This window comes from Spermophilus citellus (assembly GCF_964194105.1).
Source record: "Spermophilus citellus genome assembly, chromosome: 15".
In the NCBI taxonomy this organism is placed as follows: domain Eukaryota; kingdom Metazoa; phylum Chordata; class Mammalia; order Rodentia; family Sciuridae; genus Spermophilus; species Spermophilus citellus.
In genome coordinates, this window is record NC_138195.1 from 93,309,184 (window position 1) to 93,327,637 (window position 18,454).

Consider the following 18,454-nt stretch of genomic DNA (forward strand, 5'->3'; position numbering starts at 1 on the left):
CCACTATTCTTCCCAATTGCCTTGTTTTTAAACTTGTTTTTAATTATAAAACCAAAGGAGCATGTTGCCTTGGCACCCACTCCCGCAAGAGGGGCCCAGAGAGCTCTCCCAGAGACTGCAGTGATCGATACCAAATTAAAACTCATGACAAAAGCAAGTTAGGAAACAGCAGCTCCTGAGCACTTCCTGGGCTGGTTGCTGATGTCTTTTCCTAAGTGCAATAAAGCAACAAACTTTTACATCTCAATTTGGAAGTTGGCAGCTAGAGGCTTGTTTCTCAAGAGTGATCTGCTGAGGGGAGACTTACTATGGGCAGAGGGAAGCGAGTCTCTTCCTCCAGGACAGCCCCGGCAGCGGGGATGGGCTGCATCACCGAGCAGGGGCCTCCAGCCTGCAGCTGATGGCTTTGTTGGCCTGTGGATGCCCTGTAGATGAGGTGGCCGATCTGAGGGCCAGCTGCTGCCTGCTGTTCTGAAGGATACAGAAGGTGGTACACTCCTGTGACCCCAATGACTAGGGAGCCTGAAGCAGAAGGATTGTAAGTTGGAGGCCGGTCTTGGAAACTTAGTGAGACCCTGTCTCAAAATTAAAAAAAAAAAAAGGACTGGGGATGTAGCTCAATGGTAAAGTGCCCCTGAATTCAATCCCCAGTACCAAAAAGAAGAAGGGGGGGGCAGGAATTGTTGTAGATGGCACCAGAGATGGTCTGAGATGGACCACATGAATGTTCCCAACCCACATGACCATAATGCCAAGCATTGGGAGCATGCAGTGTCTGGCAAGATGACTGTCAGTCGGTATGTAAAACGCCCACTCGTGATTGGAGCCACTTCCTGTCACTTTCTGTCTAGGTGGCACAAGTGGGATCTTGGCGAGGCAGGGGGATGAGCCTCCATTGCCTCCCCTGGGCTGCTGGGTGGGGGTGATAGACCAGCCACCCCAGAGGCACCCACTCTGCCATGAGAAGCTGAGCTCAGGAAGCGGCAGGAGGCAGGACGCAGGGGAGGACAGGCCTAAGTGCAGCTGTGGCTAGGACCCGAGAGACTGGAGGCCACAGGGGAGCAGCCACTGTGAGGCTCACGGGGTACAGCAGACACTGCCCCAAGCGTGGCACTGGGGGGGAGCTCCCTGGGGGTGCTGGGTCAGCAGAGCCCAGGGAGGACGGACTGAATGCTGGACTGCAGGAGATGCCCTGAGGCCAAGGGGAAATGGAGAAGGCGCAGGAAGAACTGAGAGGTGCCCTGACCTGGTGGCTCAGAGGATGCCAAGGGCCAGGTGAGGAGCCGAGGAGGGAGTGGGGGTGGAGGGACGGGTCTTCCTGGGGCGCCACGGTGGCTCATCCTTCTAGGACTTTCCTGATCTTTCCAGATCTTCCCAAGAGCCTTTCACAATTCCCACTTGTGGCGAGCTGTTCCAGGAGAAGGTACGCATCAAGGCCCTGCTTTGGCAGGGACTGCCAAAATCCTGCATGAAGCTGGGAGAAGTCAGCTGGACCAGAGGCCACAGAGGAGGGCACGGGGCCTCCAAGAGGGGAGGCCAGTCCCCTGTCCCACCTTCCCCTCTTCTTCAGCCAGGGGGAGGGTGGGCACTCAAATGGGAAGGGGCGGGATGCCATGCCGGGAAAAACACCATCAGGAGCCTGTGCCCCCTCCTGGGGGAGGGTCCGCAACCCCCAAGGCAGAGAAACTGCACCAAGGGAAAGGGCCAAGTGGGTTAGGGGAGACTGCAGAGGAGAGCCACTGACAGGGAACCAGGGCCGCACAACTGAGAACAGCTTCTGAATGTGGCCTGGGAGCCCCCAGGGAGGAGCACATCCCATCCGGAGGCCCAGTGACTTCCTGGGAAGCCACCGATTTCAGAGAGGCCCAACTGGTTTAATCAACTTACACCCTGCAGGAGCCCCAGCTGTCCTGGACCGGGAGGACCAGCAGGCCAGGAGACGCAGGGGAATCGACCAAAGGCTGACGACTGCAGTGAAGGCCCCTGGGGCTTCAGGGCCTGAAGAATCGAGGAGCTCAGGTTGACAAGGAAGGTGGGGGTGCGGAGGTTGCCAACACTCGAGATCCACGGGACACACTAGGCTCTGGTTTTAAAAAGGGATTTCAGTAATAATGGAGTACACCGCGCATCATGAACAGTGAGGGCAAGCATTCAACACACAGGCTGACCCGCAAGTCCAAGGCATCTGGGAAAGGGTCCATGTAGCTGACCCGGCAGATTTCTGGGCACCTTAGATGCAAATACGCAGGAGGAACTGGGTCAGGCTGAGCCCTACAGGAGGAGCCTCTTGGATCAGTGCACCTCTCTCCAGGGATACTGCAGGACCATCCAAGCAGGTGGGGCACACTCCGCCTATCTCAAGTACTAAAATGGTCCCTCCAGGTCAGACCGAGGCCTGAGGACCTTGTGCTTCGGACTGGTGCTGGACTCAGGGCTGCAGCTGCACACACGCAGGCCTCTGCTGCCCTCCAGTGGTCATTGTGCAGCTTTGCCTTCAGAGTCCTGGGAATGGGAAGGTGGAGTCAATCAAGGTCCTGGGGTCCTCTAAGTTGTCCTCTCCTCTCAGGACTAACACCCTGAGTTATAGAAAAGTCTCCAATGCCCCAGTTAGAGTCTATAACTCAACTATGCTCCAAATTTTAGAAAAGATAAATCCAATTCCTTAACTCAAATAAAAAGCAGATCTACCAGATCCACAAGATGGACAAGTAGCATCCTGCCTTATCCACAGTTTCAGTTATCCAAGACCAAGGTCCATCTGAAAATATCAAATGGAAAATTCCAGAAATAAGCAACTCATATGTTTTAAAATGCACAGTATTAAGCAGCATGATGGGATCTGGCACCACCCTGTCCTGCCCTGCTCAGAATGCAGCATCCCTTTGTTCAGCATGGACACCACCAGGCTACACGCCCGGTCAGCTGAAGGAGCTGCTCTGTTACTACCGACTGTGTCAACTGGCAGTGCTTGGGGTGCAGCCGCTTGCTTTACTCAGTAATGGTCCCAAAGCACAGGAGCACTGTCACCAGGACAGGAAGGGTGGAAGGACAGAAGCACTGTGAGGTGACGGGCAGGGTGTGTGGGGAGACAGCGGGCCCAGGTCTGGTCCTGCTCGGCTTCAGTGCAGTGTTGGGGGGTGCCTGCTTGGCAGAGATGCACCAGAATCTCAGTTTCCAAGGTGCCCAGCAGGAGGCAGCGCTGCTCCCCAGAGAGGGGCTGACCCACCCCTGGGTAGCAAACTCCCGGGAAGGGCAGGGTGGCACATCTGTGCTGCTCTGAGGGCCATCAAGCTGTCGCCACTCCTCAGTGCCAGCTCCGCACTGTGGACACTCAGGGAGCCGGTCCTGGCTCTAGGAAGACCTTGCTAACAGAGTCCCCTAGCTAGGGTGGACCTGAGAGTGTCACTGGTTGTTCCTCATCTAGAGCAGCCCCTTCAACTTGCAGCTAAGGAAACTGAGACCCAGGGGAAGGGGAAGCGGCCACAGGTAGGAAACAGGACCTGACCACCTGAGAGCAGGACCAGGTGGCAAGACCCCAGTCCACCCTCCGGCTCTTTTCTGAGTTCCCAGGCTGTCACTCCAATGGTTTCTGCTTGGTGCATGGGATGTGGGTGGTGACACTAGGGACATCTCAGGGAATGGAAGCTCTGGGTTGGGCTTTGACAGCCCAGGCCCCGCAGCACAGCCCCGGCCTCCTGCTGCTCTCGTTGCTCACTCCCACCTTGGAGAACCAACCCTGCCTGCCACCCTCTGCCTTCCCTGTGTGGACCTCCGCTGCTGACCCCAGGGCCATGGCTCCCAAGGGCACAGCCAGTTACCTCTGGAAGTGCGGCAGCAGGCAGGAAGCACACACAGCGCACCTGCGCTGGACAAAGGAACCATCCCCATTCTGAGCAGCACACAGCCGTGGCCCCCCTTACCATGAAAGCAGCTTGCAGACTTATGACTTGTGCCACAGAGGGCCCTTTCTCAGGCCCAGGTCTTTTCTGTTTGTCTCCCTAGCACCGCCCAGCTCCGGCCCTCAAACAGCAAGGGCTGCATGGATGTGTGGTGTAGACAGAAGCAGAAGGGCAGGGTGGGCGTGCACCTGCCCAGTCAGCCGCTCCCTTAGGTCCAGATGGGAGGGGCCCATCTGAAACCAAGGGCCGTGTCACCTTGGGCAAGTCACTTCACCTCTGAGCTTCAGTTTCCTCATCTATAAAATAAGGCCTACCACCTTCACAGGGTTTTTGTGGGGCCCACCAGAGACAGGCGATGTCGACTGTGTGTCCTGAGACCTGCTAGCCATTGAAGGCTGCAAGACCTTTGCACCCTATCTCTACCCCACCCCACTTTCTTGTTTAAGTCCTCGGGTGGGTCCCTGGGCAGGGAATGTGGCATCGTGGCCAGGGAGCAGCCGGATGGGACCAGACCCTTCCTGCCATATCACCAGTACCTGGGAGATCTGCCAGCTGCTGGCCTGGGCACAGTTTCTCAGCTCTGGCTGAGGCCCACTTTGGGTTTTCTCCAATGGGTCACAGAGTGACACTTATAAACTGTAATAAGTACAAAAGCTAGAAAGTGGCAATGCCAAGGCAAGCCCACTACACGACTGACACCATTAGACTCAATAGACACGAGCCTGCTGTCACGTGGTTCACAGTGTCTGGCCCCAGCCCCCCTTCTCCCCATCCTGGATGCAGAGAGAATAGCTGGGACCTGCCCCTGGCGGCAACTCTGCAAGGCCTGTGGTGGGGCTGCAGCCGTGTTCCGGGGCAGCCAGGGCGGGGCCGTGTGCACAGGGGCCTGCCACACAGGGCCGGGGAGGCTCCTGCAACCCCACTGTGGCTGTGGCTGAGGCCCTGCTTGCAGTCGCACACACTTCCTGCCCCCCTCCTAGTGGGTGTCACCCAACCCTGGTCACAGGACCCTTAGGTCTGAGGAGCCTTCAGGACTGCCTGTGCATGTCCCACTGGGCTGAAAGGACCAGCCTGGGGCCCTGGCTGCTTCAGGTTGGGGATGGCTGGAGGCAGAAGGAGCTCAGGGCCCCATCTCTTTGGCTAGGTGAGGAGGCCCGTCTGGCCCAGCTTCCTGGTTCCTTGTGCCCTTCCTAGTTTTGCATAAGCTCTGAAGCCAGATCTCTGGGAAGAGAGCAGCAGCAGGGGATCAAGAGACAGAGATGGGTCCTGTAGGGCTGGGACTCTCTGAGGCCCAGAGTTCTGCAGGGCTGCTCGGGGCCTGCAGACTGGCACCTTCCACCAGCCTCTTGGGCTTCTGGAAATAGAATCCTCTGGATTTCCACTCTGTGGTAACTTAGGGGCTGAAAGGGCTCAGCTCTGCATCTTGTCACTGACTCAGCCCACACCAGTGACAGTCTCCCCCATCGTCCCAATGCAACTGGCGTCCCACAGCCACTAGCCTGTCTGCCAAACACCACACCTAGATATGCCCCAGCTAATTTGTGAGTCTCTTCCTGGACCAGGTTGTAAAAATTCCCTATAAAAAGGCAAATGTCATAATCACGTGCAGACTTTCACTGAGCAACCAGTCCCTCCCAGCTCCCGGGGGACATGGCGCTGGAGCAAGGGCCTTGTTGCTCTTCTTGGTCTCCCACAGTGCCTGGTGGATTCGGGGGGTCAGGGAAGCCTGTGGGCTCAGCAGCTCATCCTGGGGCTCAGCAGTTCATCCTGGGGCTCAGCAGCTAGACTCTTAAGGTGAGTAGCATAGGGGGCTGGGGAGGAAGGGGTCAGTGTCCCCATGGATGGGCTTCGAGAATAACTGATGTGTCTTGATCATCTGTTTTTGCAGCCAATGCTGCATTTCCCAAAAGTGTTCTTTTTCTCCCAGGAAGAGTGTCTGCAAAGCAAGCTCTTAGCTCCTCTGCTTTTCCTCCTATATCTACAAGAGTGGTGACATTTTCAAAGCTTGTTGGAAGATTGGTTACATTTGCAGGTCTGCGAGGTGAGAATTAGTTGAGCTTGTGTAAGAAATCTGGGTCGTGTGTTGAGGCTGTTCAGAATTTTAATTCTTTACCTTTTAGAAAAGGATTTATAAAATTACCTTAGGACGACAATGTTTCCTGCAAAATACCAGATGTGCTTTTAGATTTCTGCATGTAGCACACTCGCTGTTAATGTTATTCACAATGCTCTTTTCTCAGAAACAGGATAATGAGATTATGTGTGAGGTTTATCCAAAGAAGCTTGCTGGGAAAATAGGGAAAGAAAAGACAGGTGTACAATACAAAAAGAAAACACAGTATCCATCCAGAGTGGGTTAGAGTCAGCCTAGCTTTTTGCCTGTGGGTGCTCAATCTGGGCCTCTCTGGACCTCAGTGGGTGTATCTGTCCAGTGGGCACAGTAGCAATACAGCCTCATGTGTTTGTTAGAGGAGAAATGCAGGGAAGACCCTCGGAGGCATGTGGACCAGCCACCACCTAACCACAGACTTCAGGGGCAAGCCCAAGGCCCTGGCTGCCTTCGGGAGGAAGCGAGACTTGCACATCTCCAGTGATAATTAACTTCATTTTTAAAATATTTTTTAGCTTTTTAGATGGACAGAATATCTTTATTTTATTTTTATGTGGTGCTGAGGATCAAACCCAGTGCCTCATGCATGCCAGACTAGCCTACTACCACTTGAGCCACATCCGAGCCCCAATTTTTACTAGAAGAGATGTTGGTCAGGAGATATTTCATTAGGACAAATAAGTTCAAGGGATCCATTTGTACAGAGTGGTTCTTTAGGTAATAGTGCATTAGGTCTTGAAAATTTCTGAGATAGAAGATTTTAAATGTTCTCACTACAAAAATAATAAATATATGGGGCAATGTGTGTGCTAACTAGCTTGATTTCACCACTCAATGGTGCGTACATGTATCAAGACATGTTGTACATTATAAATGCATGTAGTTTTTATTTGTCATTTATAAAATAGAAGAGAATATAACTTCTACAAGTAACTTACTGCCAATTATGGTATAATTCATAGACATACAACTCCCTTATTGAATGTATACAATTCAGCGGTTTGGAGGATATTCGTGGATGCATGCAGTAATTGCCACAAACTTAGAACATTTGCATCACCTTGTAAAGACACTCTGTATCCTTTAGCCGCCACAACCTATCTCACTTTTAATCTACTTTCTGTTTTTTCCTGATTCCCCTGATCCTGACATTTGCTGTGAATGACATCCTACAGTCTGTGGCCTCTTGCAGCTAGTTTCTGTCGCTCAGCTGAACACCATTGGGATCAGCTGGGTTGCAGCGCAGATCGGGGCTGCCTTCTTTTGCCTGGCTGAGTGATATTCCTTTGCAAGGATGCCCATGTTTCCTTCATCCATTGCCAGTTGTTGAACATTCAAGGTGCTTCTACCTTTGGGCTATGGTGAACAGTGCTGCTGTGAACATTTGTGCCCAAGTTTTTGTATGCACACAGATTTTCATTTCTCTTGCATTTACCTAGAGTGGAACTGCTGGGCACAGGGTGACTGTTTTCTGAGGAAGGGCCACTGTTTTCCAGAGAGGCTGTGCTATTTCCCATCCACACCACAGAGAACATGGCCTCATTCCACCCTCAACAGTGCTCCCTGGTACCTGGGTTCTTGGTGCTCCACAGACCTGTGGGTATGACATAGTGTCTCGGGATTTTGATGTGCAGTCCCTAATAATTAAAGGTGCACAGCACAGGCTACAGCACAAGCTACAACACAAGTTTTTGAACATTTTCAAATTTGAATAGTGAGAACATGTGTGTTGATCATACCATTCCCTTGTTTTTTTGTGTGCATACTCATTGTTTTAAAATTTTTTTGGTATTTTGCCGATAGAGTATTTATTACACATTGAGCCCTCAGAAAATAGTTGAGATGCTTTAGGGGCAGAAGATCTGGGGTCTGAGAAGCCCCACCAAGCTTGCCCCCAGTACCTCAGTCTGCTTCCTGGCGGTCTGCAGGGAAGGCCAGGACAGTTCTTAACTCAGCCTCCAGCCCTGAAGTCCCCTGAACCGCTGCCTTCCCAAGAAGGTACTTCCTGTAGCAATGCCTCAGAAGTCCACTAGAGCCCTCTCAAACACAATATGTTACAGAGGATTTTTAAATGCCTAAGAGTGCAGGATGGCTGTGCCTCTGTCCCCATGGGTCCCCATGGCCTGCCCCATGCCACAGACGTTGATGGTCAGTGGGAGGAGCTGCAGGTCAGTGTCCTCTGCAAGCCCACACTCCCTCCTCGTGTTCCAACAATGTCATGCCACCCTGGCCACTCAAAGCCCAAGTCCAGTCTGACCCTAGAGGGCTGGCTCTATTTGTCCTCCCTCCTTCCTGACAGAGACTTCTGGAAATGGGTCTCTGAGGGACGGCATGGTCAGTCCTTCCCATGCACGATGGATGAATGCTCACATCCTTCAAGTTCATAGGTCCATATGCTGAAATTCCCACCCCAAAGATGAGGACTTCGGTGGAGGAGGGCTTTGGGAGAGGACTAGGTGACAAGGGTGGAGCTCTCAAGAATGGGATTAGTGCCCACCTGAGAGGGGCCCCAAGAACTGTCTCACGGCTTCTCACACAATGAGGACCCTCCCAGACACAAGGAGACCAGCACCTGCACCCTAGGCTCCCCAGCCTCCAGAGCTTTGAAGAGGACATTTCTGTTGTTCAAGACGCAGGTTGTGGTGCTGCTGTGGCAGCCGGAGCTGACCGAGACACCATCCTTGTCATGTGGGCCTCCCGGGGTCTGTTTGAGTAGCCTCCTCTCAGTGGTGGTATCGCAGCCCTGGCTACTGTCAGGAAAGTGAGCAGCCAGAGGAGCACCAAGAGGATTCCTCCAGACCTGGGATTGTCCGGGGACATGGTGAAGGCCAGCCTCACAGGACTGGACAAGAGAGCCTCCCCCAGCTGGGGACAGAGGAGCTCTGGGAACCCCAGCCCCGGGCAGCTAGACTGCACCCTCCTGCTTCCCGAGCCGGTGTCAAGGCCTGACAACACTTCAAATGTCTCTTGTTCCTCTTTATTACCTTCCTTTATTTCAAAGAATATAAGCAGTACCCTGGGCCTTCAGCATGCCCCCTTGACCTACCTTCCACCCTTGCTGGCCTGAGCTCCCTGAAGGGGTCAAGCAGAGAGGCAGGAGCTGCCAGCCCCCAGTGGACTCTCCTGCCCGTTTCCTCCCAGAGGACCGTGAGCTAGCCCAGGAGCAGTACTAGGTGGCAGGGCTCCGTCTGAGGGCTTCCTGGAGGCCGAGGCCAGGCCTTCAGTAGGTCTTGCCAATCTTCTGCGAGCTTTAATTTTTTGCAGGCTGCGTATAATCAGGCCCAACAGGGAGGGTGTCCTTCATCAGCTGCACCTTCCCCCAAGCCACCCACACAGGAGGGGCGTGTGGGGGTCACTGACTGCGACACCTCCTCAGGGGCAGGCTGGACCCCAGGCCGTCATAGTACCACCAGCAGTGGGCAGTTCTGCGGCCAAGTGTCGCTGTTTTATTTGCTTTGGTGAAGTGCATCAGACACCACCGTGTGGCTAAAACAGGGCTGGGTGAGCTCTCCGCACGGCTGGAGGCTCTCCCCAGCAGCAGGTCCTGAGCCAGGAGGCAGATGCCCCGCTGAGGGTCATCTCTGGTCTTCCTCTGATGAGCTTCAGGGACACACTGAGGGCCACACCCCTGCCCACGGGACCCACAGGCTCTCCCCTGCAGAAAGCCCCTCCCTCTCCTGCCCCCCACCCCGCGTTATGTTCCCTTAGAAATCTGTGGCTGTCCTGACCCGTATCTCATCGTCTCCTTTGAAGGTGGCTGTTAGATTTTCTTTCTGCTTTGATCAGGTCCCAGGCAGGGGCAAGGCCCGTGTGTTGCCCAGCTCAAAGTGCCAACAGCTCAAACAAGCATCTTTTGAAAAGCTTTATCAATTTTCCTCCCGACATGGGCAGACATTGCCCGTCTTGCACCTGGGCTGAAAGGTCAACAGTGATGAACGGTGATGCTTCTCAGGATGTGAACCACTCCAGCCTGCAGACCGAGGGCCTGGCTGCTGCCCACCTGCAGGCAGAGGCTGACCCCCTCCTTCAAGGCTGTGCTGTCTTCTCGCCTAGCGGGTAGCGCTCCCAAGGCGGTCCATTCATTTCCAGGTCCCAACCAAATTAAGCTAATTGTTTTTTAAACTCCCAAAGAAGTAGCTTCAATACGAGATAATTAGGAATAAGGAAACCCCCTGGATCGCCTCTTCCAGACTTGGAGGGAGACCCAGCGGAACCAATCATGGATGTTTGGGTCTGAAGTGAGCTACAGAGTCACAGAGGGCCTCTCATAGTCGAAGAGGCTGAGGTTTAGAGAGGAAGGGGCACAATTCGAGGTCACCAGAGCAGTCAACGGGTGGTCCCAGCCAGAGCCACACTCTGATGATGGGTCCCGCCACCCTGCACAGCCACGGGGAGCAGTGACCTGACTCAGCTCTGCCTCCCCCTCCCCCAGAGGGCCACCAGCCAACCCCTAGCTCTCCTGGAGACTCATTCCCTACATAGCCCACCCAGGCTCCTTCAGGTCGTCCCTCTAATCAAGTTCCCCAGGCACTCCTTAGGGGAACAGGTCCCCAAATATGAGAGCCCCCAGGGTCACCTTAGAAAACACGCTTGGTGCCAGGGCTTGGCTTAAACCACTGGGGGAAGCCCAACGAGATTCCAAACTCCAATGTCGGCCTTTCTGCCTGAGGTTCCGGCTTCTGCACTAAGACCTGCAGACCCCATGATAAATGGACTGATTTTCCCAACTTTCTGTCCTCCTTCTTTTAAAAAAAAAAATGAAGCTGATTTTTTGTCACTACATATGAAAGTAATGAATGTCAAGAGTAGGAATTGTAACCTAATAAGAAATGTACATCTGGTCCTGCTCCTGGCTCCTGACACCCAGAGCCCCAGCCCCCGTCACTTCTGGAGCCGCGGACGTGAGGGTGCATCTTCCCTGATAAGACTGAATCTTAGTTCCAGGTTCCTACCCAAGAGCTGTCCCTTAGACAGCCAGAGTGGCAAACGTCCTTCAGGTGGGAATAGGGTAACTGGCACAGGTCCCCTGGATGACTTTGGGATGAGGTTGGTCCCCAGAAGGCCAAGACATAGCTAAATGGCTAGAATTAGCCCTATACTCCTTACCTCTGGGAGGAGAGGGGCTGGAGAGGACCTAATCAATTGCCACTGGCAATGATTTAATCAATCATGTCTACATAAAGAAGCCTCCATCAAACCACTAAAGGTGGGATTCAGAGAGCTTACAGGCTTGTGGACATATCGAGGTGCCGGGAGGGTGGGGCACCCAGGGACAGCCCTAGGCACCTCTTCCCTTTCACTGTTCCTGGGTTGGAACCTTTAGAATAAACTGCTCCCTGTTGAGTCTCCCTAATACAAATATCCAAAATTGAAAATCTGAACCTTTTTGAATGCCAATAGGATGCCACAAGAGGAAAACTCTACATCATGAAACTTTGTTTCATGCACAAAATTATTAGGAGTATTGTACAAAATTACCTTCAGGCTATGTGCATACTGTGGGTATAAAACATAAATCGATTTTGTATTCAAATTTGGGTCTCATCCCCAAGGTATCTCATTGTGCATGTACAGATACTCTAAAATCTAAATATTTGAAATCTGAAATACTTCACTTGGCATTCATTACTTTGATAATGTAAAGGTTGTCCCTGAGTTCTGTCAGCCTTTACAGCAAATTATCAAACCTAAAGAGGAGTTTGTGGGCACGTCTGTTCGCAGCCAAGTTGGGCAGAATGTGGGAATCTTGCAACCCCCTGCTCCTCTGGGTCTGCAGCATTTGCCCTCCCCAATCTCTTCATCCCTGTCTTTCTGGCGCTCACACAGTGAGTGCTCAGACCAAGAAGGAGGCTCGAGGCTGAGAAGCTGGGCCAGGCGGCTGCAGGTGCACACAAAACTACCATGGGCACGTTGGAAGTAGAGACATGCCTTCCCTGGATGAGTTCTGAACATCCGTGATATGTAAAGCCCAAAGAAAACACAAGAGCTAGGAAGAGAGCGTTGACCCAGGATAACCCAGAAACCCAACCAATCCACAGCTACGAGCCCATTTGTGTAGACGCAGTCAGTCCCACTGACCACAGCAGAGGGAGGCCCAGATGAGGAGACATTGAAAGCCATTCTAGCATGTTTTTTTTTAAGTCTTCTAAAGTTTGAGAAGTTAAGAAAATAATCTCTCCTTCTTTCTTATCTGGTTTTCCTGCATTTAACAATAAAAACAAAATTTTGGATGACCTCAGCCTGAAATTAGACCTCTAGGAACCAGCACCTGTAAGACAAGCTACAGCAGACTTCCCTGAGATGGGGAGGAGGCTCACATGGCAGGGAGACACAGGTGGCCTCTGCTGTGACAAATAGAGTGGCAGGTTTGCATCTGCTGGCCAGCCTGCTTCTGCACTGTGGCAAATACTCCCAACTGACTCAGGGAAAGCTCCGGAAGATCATACCTATGGGATCAATCACATTACATACATGATTGAAAAACAAGGTGCTGTTATGATTTTGAATTTTTTTAAAGACATAGATTCAAAAGCATAATAAAGCCCTCAAAAACTAGAAAGTTGATAGCCATTCCAGAAAAGAGTCCAGAACATTCCTGGCCCACAGGCATACGCTCAGCAACCCCATGACCTCTAGGAAGACCATGAGGGAACATGCTTATGAATCAGGCAGAACAGGGCCTAGCGTGCTAAACCTCAGCCTGCCTGAGCTGTGCAGGTGGATCCTGAATGGTGGGGGTCCCTTGCAGACCAGATGCAAACCAGACCATTTGGCAGCCAGTGTTGACCCCTGGTTCAGGACCCCTGAGATGATTAGTCGATTTTTTTTTCCTAAATCAGTGAGCAATTATTCAAATACTTTTTCAAGACTTGAAGTCTTCAGGACAAGCTGGGTTGAGCTTTCCATGGCTCACCTCTCAGAGAAGGGCCTTTTCTGAAGTCTAAGAAGCTTGCCGGCAGCAGAGTGAGCAATAACTAGATACAGAGAAGGCTGTTCAGGACTTAAGGACACAGAAACTTCCAACTCCTAGGGAGACTACATAGAGACCTAATGAATAGAGGATAGTATGACATTTATCTAATAAACCTTATTCTGTCCTCTGGTTGCAGGATGGCCAAGGGTGGGGGTGAGCAGATAAGGCAGCAGTTCTCAAAGAGGGGTCCCAGTTCCTGTGCACTCCCGAGCTGGTTTTGTGAGGTCTGCAAGGTCGAAACTCTCTTCACTGCAGTAGTAAGATGTCACCTCCTTTACACTGGGTTGGCATATGATCAGACTTTTGCAAAAGCAACTGCAGGTGAAAAGGCTTATACCCAGCACAAATCGAAGCCTTGGCACCCACTGCACGAACTGTCACAGTGTCATCATCATCCTGTGCCCAGCAACACCTGATCAAGAGTGAAGCGGAGATAAACTATCTTGGCTGCAAGATGAAGCCCGATTGCCATCTCAGGCAAAGGCCCCATGGGAGTGGCTGTGCTGTGAGTGAAGCCAAGTGCTTTTCTCAGGGAACTCTCTGTGTACTTAAAATAATGACTGACAGACTATTATTTCTAAGCCTGGAGTATTTGGCATCATTTTCTCAGAAATGAATAAAGTAAGTCTGACACCTCAAGGAAAATAATATTGGTTGCCAATAACAAAATTTTGAGTTTTCAAGCAAAAACAAGATTTCTATTACCAGAATCCCAATGCTTTAAAGACTTCCCTGATGAAACTGATGGTGATATTCACAAAGGTGAACGACTGACTTTGTGAAAAACTGCCAGTGCTTGGAAAGATTTGGAGAAGTTGGTGAACAGGCACTCTCTGTGATCAATAATTAGGTGACAAAATCAAGAATAAGTAAGATTCATTCACAGTACAAGGAAGACAAGTAGATTTTAGTGTAACAGAGAAGGAAAGCTTCGCCAAGGTACTTCCAGCCTCCACATTGTAACTGAACTCTTAAGAACTGCCACTTGACGAGTTTTGGTGTAGTACCAAAGAAGAATATCCATGGTTACCTAAAAAGGTCTGTCCAAATGTTTCCCTGTTCCGAAAGCATCCGAATATGAGACTGGATTTTCTTCAACCAAAATAACTGATCATGACAGATTAAAGATAAAAGCAGATTGAGAATCCAGCTATGTTTTATTAAGTCAGATATTAAATGAATTCCCCCCCCCAAAATAGTAAAAGAATGCCACTATTTTTACTAAATAACTTTTTGGTTTAAAAGATATAGTACTTTTCATTAAAGTACTTACTAATAGTAATATGTAAAGGGCTTACTATTATTTTCAAATAAATAAAGAATGATTATTGTGAATAATGATCGACTTTAACTTCTATGACAAACATCTACAGATACAGCCCACATAAACAAAAGTTTTTTAGAGTCTTCAATCATTTTTAAGTGTGAAAAGCATTCATGAGGCGAGAAGTTTTGAGACCTTCTGGTCTGGAGCTTTGGAGAGACTTAAATGCAACCAGACTGAGACCCTCTGAAAAAAAAGCGAAACATCAACCCTAAGGTGAACTCAGAGCTTCAGTGAGTGTGACTACTGTGTAGGTTCATCACTGTCACAAATGTGCTGTCCTGGTGGGGAACGTTGATGGTGGGAGAAGCTGTGTGGGCCCAGGGAGTACATGGGGAATCTCTGTTCCTTCCTCTTAGTTTTTCTGTGACCCCAAAACTGCTCCAAAAACAAACAAAATCATTTTTTAAAAAGGCAATGCCTTCCTCTACCTGGCTGTCACCATTCTCTGTGAGGTTTTATTTGGCTGAGCAAGTTCATGGCTGCAGGATCTTCACAGCAGCCTTAAGCTGGACAGCTCTACAGGGGAGGAACAGGACCCTGGAGGTAGTGTTTTGTTGCCTGGTTGGCACCAGTTGCCCTGCGTCGGAATACAGCCATAAAATTTGTAGAGCGTCTGCGTGTACCGCAGGGAGTGTTGGGATTCTCAGCACAGAGTCTGGGAGAGCCCAGATCCGGAGTGGCTGCCAGAGTGCCCACGGGTGTGTTGGTCCATCAGGGTCACCATTGGCAAACACACAGAGTGGAGACCTTAACAGCATTCGTCTTCTCACTGTTCTGAAGGCTCAGAGTCCAAGATCAAGGTGATGGCGGGATAGTTTTTCTGGAGCTTCTCTCTCTGGCTTTCAGGTGGCTGCTTTACACTCCACCCACCTGTGGCCTTTCCTTTGTGACTCCAGGCCCCTGGTGTCTCTCCATTAAATGACACTGGCCCCGCTGTGTTCGAGCCACACTCATGACTTCATTTAACCTAGTTTGCCCATCTCCAAATACACTGCCAAGGGGGATTAGGACTTGGGTAAGTGAAGGACACAGGAGAAGTCTGGAAACTAAGAGCTCTCTATTAAAGGACTCCTGTTCTTCATCAGGGAATGAATTTTTCACATCCTATTGAAAGGCCCCCATGACCATCTGCACTCACTCGCCAACTGGATTCTGTTAGGTAACATGGAAAGGCACGTGTCCACACCGTTACACACCAGGCACATCCATGTCACAGGCCTGTTGTGTCAGTCATGAAGTAGCAGCACCCACAAAGCAGAGCTTGGAGGGCGGGCTCCTAGAAGACATTAACTCCCTACACCTGTGTGTTTGGAAACTGACTGTCACATCTGGTGTTTATGTAAGTGTTTCTTAAAAACAAACTCAATGAAATTAAAAAGAAAGAAAACTTTTGAGTTTCCTAAATCTCTTGCCCTTTTATGGGTTTTATTTTTCAAGTGAGGAAATAGATGAAGGTAATTATGGGTTTCCTCTACTTCTGTGTGACAAGTGGTTATTTTGGATCATTTCTAAGGTTGGTTTCAGGCCTTGCCTAGGTCACAGAGTCTGTGGTAGAGCTAAGGTCACCTCTATCTCCAGGAAGTTGTCCCCAGTGGTCTAGATTTCCTTGGAGATGCCCCGCAGCTCCTGGGAATCTACTTCCACATGACCTTGCTGTGTGGATTCAGCATCATCTGACCAGCTGCTCCATAAGCCCCGTGTCAATGACGCACACTGCTGGGACCCTGGCCCCTGCCTCTCTGTCTCACAGGCAGCAAGTGGTCCAAGAACATTTCTTCCCTTGATTGTCACTGGGCTTCGGTCTCTTGACAGTGCACACTCTCTTCTCTACATCAACAGCCACCAGATAGTGATTCCTGGTTGGATTGTAATGCAGTCCTCAGAAAGAGGGCGGACCATTTTAAATCCACGGACCACTTAGGAAGCCAGGGAAGAGAATATGCAGTTTTCAGGGTCTAGTGCAACTGGTTATGTTTTTAATCAAAGGGTGAATGTTTACCTGCAAGAATCCAGCACACGTAGTCACTCAAAATAGCATGTGCTTGGAGGTAACTGATGGCGGCCAAAGTCCTCTGTTGGACCTGAACTCCAGTCTTTGATAGCCTTCTCAGACACACCCAGGGCCTGTCCGGATTTTGGCCCCAGCCACGTGTCCCCTGTAAGAACACTGATGGACAGGGACCCAGTGTTTGGTTGGAGTGGGTGAGCTTCCAGAGAGCCAGGGGAGTGGTCTTTCTACCAGGGCCAAGGTTAAAAATTTAGAAGTCTATCCAACTACTATGTATAACCATAAAATCTAATAATAATAATAATAATGATAATAAAATGCAAAAAAAAAAGTTACAAGTCTACCCTTCTGTTGGCAGGAAGGGATCTAAAACAGGAGGGCTGCTCTTGTTTTAAAGAAACTTATTTAAAATGAACGATTATGAAATGTGATGCACTTCTACATTCGTTTTTCTTTTTTACTAAACAATTAAGCATTTTGAAAATGAAACTTTCACAGCCTGAAGTTAGATACAGATACAAATCCTCTTTTTTTTAAAGCTAACCGATGCTGTAATTCTTGTTCAGCGTCTTTGGGCAGCAGGAGGACACAAAGCAGGAAGCCCCAAGGAGCAGGGGCGGAGCCCAGTGCTCCTGCCTAGCCCCAGCTCCTCCAGGGACAGCCTGCAGGGCGTTTCAAGTCCCACATCTCTGTTCTCCCTCCAGGGCAGGTTTGATAAGCCAGTGCCCCAGCTCCCATCAGTCACCTGGGCCCTATCTTTCTGCTTTAAGAATGACAAAGTCCTTTTCTCAGGGAGCAGCAGGCCGGTGGGGAGAGCCCCTCGGCTCTGGTTAGCAGCCAAGTCCACCTGAAGCCTGACTGGAAACCAGTGGGTGCCTTTGCCTTATCAGTCTGAGCCTCCTGGATCTGGAGGAATGGGAGCCCCAAATGGGGTAGGATGACTGGGCTTAGGTCCTTGGGGCCCACAGGGGACGCCACATGTCCTGTTCAGGGAGTGCTGGGGGCGGAACCTCTCATGGTTCCATTCCTGGTGACACTGCAGCCCTTCCCTTGGTCTGCTGCACACAGTATTTGTGGACCTGGGTCAGTGCAGGTGAAGGGCCTTGCTTGGGGTCCTGCTCTGCCACTGGCCCGCCTTGGGTGTTTGGCAACCTATTAACCGCTCTGCTTCAGTTGCCTATTTATTACGTGTCTCCTCCAGAACAAGAGAATTAACGTGACTTGCAGTAGCTAAGGGTGCAGCAGGGGCCCACCCTCACCCTTTCACCCTGAGCTAGAGACTTGCAGCTCTGTGAGGAAGAGGAGGGCTACCAACCACCTGGGCACACACCCTGAGGGCCCAGGCTCACCATAGCCAGGAAGCTAGGCTTGCCCTTGCTGTCCTCTCTCACTGACCAATCAAGTGAGGCTTCTCTGAATCAATGGCAGACCACAGGCAGCATGATTTCAGGACTTCCTACTTAATCCCAAAGATCATCCTGTTACTTATTCGTTTTCAGTCATAAGCAGGAGAAGCCAGGAGGCAGGACCTTGCTCTCACAGCTGGCTCTGAGATGCCAGGTGTAGACAGTGGAGCCCACACTTGTGTCCAGGTGCTGGGAGCTGGTTGCTTCATCCTGGGCCGGGAGAAGGACTAGACCTAGAGAGCTACAGCACCCTCGGTTATCATGAGGCCAGCCTTTGACCACTGAGTTCCATTCACATTATTCCTGGGCTTTAAATGGTTCCAAAGGTCATCTGGAATTCGAGGATCAGGACAATTTCTCCCCAAGGAGACCAAGCTCTGTTCCTGTCCTGAGATTAGTAAGTGCAGTGCACTTTCCCCTGCCCAGCAGGGCAGGCACGGGCACGAGACACAAGGGCCTGCCTACTGGGCGGTCATTTGCAGGACTTTGTCACCTGTGACTCTTTCCTCTTCACCTCCTGTCTATGTCATCAAAACCTGATATAAAACCCAAATCTTCGAGGAATTCAAATGCTTCTGGGCCTGAGGAATTGAGAACATTTTAAGTTGAAGAAGAGATTTTTAAAAATATGTTCCAAATTTTATCATCGGTTAACAGATTAGAGTAACTTTGAGTTGGTAGGACTTTAGGGTAGGGGTTAGAGAGAAGTGACGTTTCAAAGAACAAGCACA